Genomic DNA, 2,178 nt, shown 5'->3' with positions numbered 1-2,178 from the left:
TGGACTATGGACATTAAAAAAATTAGTAGTAGTGCAATGTGACTCCCAAATGGTAATTGGCAAAATTAATGGAAAATGGGATTTGAACAAACATCCAAATGCCCTTTTGAAAAATATTAGTTGCTGAAAAAAGAAAATTTGGGAGGTTCTTTTTGTAAATATATATTGAAAGAAGAGAGAAAATAGTGAAGAGATGAAACTTGTCCTCCATGGATAGTTAAGATGACTATCACGTGCAACATATTATTTTATTTTTATTTTTTATTTTTAAATAAAATTATCACAAGGTATCATCTGATGCCTAAGGTAATCAATTATATTTTTTACATCCAAACAAAAACTAATTTATTTTATTAAATCCTAAAAAGTTATCAAACATGTTTATAACTAATATGGAAGCTCTCAAATCATGTATTTTAATAGGGGATTGATGAAACTCAAGATAGCACAAAAATCAAAATGGCATATGCTCCTATTATACTATGGGGCACTCTACTATACAAATTGAAGTGGTATAAAGAGAGAAAATAAATTCTTTTTATAGTTATTTTTTATTATTTTATTGTTATTCAAAGTGTGGGTCCTATTTTTTTCAATCTCTCTTTCATTCCATAAAAAGAAAAATATGTAAACTTACATTTTTACCATATAATTCACCTTATATTATTAATATATGTATAAAACTATAAATTAAATAACTGTCCAAAACTAGATAGGCATGACAAAAGCTTAATTAAAACAACAACAACATAAGTAGATGCAAGCAGAATCAACAATACAAGCTTAATTGAAGTTTGGTTTGTTCCCGTTTTCCGATCAAGGAAGCTATTGGAAGTGGAATCATCCCACACAAGGATAAATCCTTATAATAATTTCTCATATTCATGCGATTACTTGAAATTGTTCTCGAAATTCAAATTTTTTCATAGTGATCCTCCAGATAAAACTCCAAGCACCATAGTGATCACTGTGTCATTTCTGGTACTGACATGGCTAAAATTTTGCCACACTGGACAATCTCAAAACGACGTTGTTTGGAGATTTCTTTTGCTAATAGAAAGTGTGATCAAATACAAACACACTCGATCATCTTCTTCATTGCCATTTTCCCCTTTTTCTTTCTTTCTTTCTTCATCGATGGAGCTACTCTAGGATTTGGTTTCTTGAACTGCATAGCTTGCGATAACTACAACAACGCTGAAGGACCAAGGGATATCATTTGCTTTCCCTCATTGCCGACCTCGCCCGATGCAGCGACTCCCTCGAGGCCCTCGGCGCCTTCTCCTCCATGTGCAAGCTGTCCCTCATTCCCAACCACAATACCTTCCCTTGCTCCATCAAACCTTGTTCTTCGCTCTTCGACCTTTGCGCTGGAAAACAGACCCATCAATAGGCTTTCATCTTTGGTTTTGAATTGGATCTCTTTGTTTCGTCAATGATGAGCGGATATTTTATACGCTTTTTGGGGTTAATTTCATATAGATTTTAGTATGTTTTAGTTGGTTTTTAGTTTATTTTCATTAGTTTCTAGGCAAAATCTATATTTCTAGACTTTACTATGAGTTTGCGTGTTTTTCTGTAATTTCAGATATTTTCTGGCTGAAATTGAGGGAGCTGAGCAAAAATCTGATTCAGGCTGAAAAAGGACTGCTGATGCTGTTGGATTCTGACCTCCCTGCATTCAAAATGGATTTTCTGGAGCTACAGAACTCCAAATGGTGTGCTTCCAATTGCGTTGGAAAGTAGACATCCAGGGCTTTCCAGCAATATATAATAGTCCATACTTTACTCAAGAATAGATGACATAAACTGGCGTTCAACGCCAGCTCTCTGCCCAATTCTGGCGTCCAGCGCCAGAAACAAGTTGCAAGTTGGAGTTCAACGCCAGAAAAGGATCCAAAGCTGGCGTTGAACGCCCAAAACAGCTCCAGACACGTGAAAGCTTTAGTCTCAGCCCCAGCACACACCAAGTGGGCCCCAGAAGTGGATTTCTGCACTATCTATCATAGTTTACTCATTTTCTGTAAACCTAGGTTACTAGTTAAGTATTTAAACAACTTTTAGAGACTTATTTTGTATCTCATGACATTTTTAGATCTGAACTTTGTACTCTTTGACGGCATGAGTCTCTAAACTCCATTGTTGGGGGTGAGGAGCTCTGCTGTGTCTCGATGAATT

At 35.6% G+C, this 2,178-nt stretch overlaps 1 pseudogene; it reads left to right on the top strand.

Moving 5' to 3' along the window:
• The window catches only part of LOC110271924, a 27,830-nt pseudogene continuing 26,641 nt past the window's right edge, over nucleotides 990–2,178 (top strand).

The sequence above is a fragment of the Arachis ipaensis genome, chromosome B05 (assembly GCF_000816755.2).
Source record: "Arachis ipaensis cultivar K30076 chromosome B05, Araip1.1, whole genome shotgun sequence".
Lineage (NCBI taxonomy): Eukaryota > Viridiplantae > Streptophyta > Magnoliopsida > Fabales > Fabaceae > Arachis > Arachis ipaensis.
This window is presented reverse-complemented; position numbering and strand designations above follow the sequence as displayed.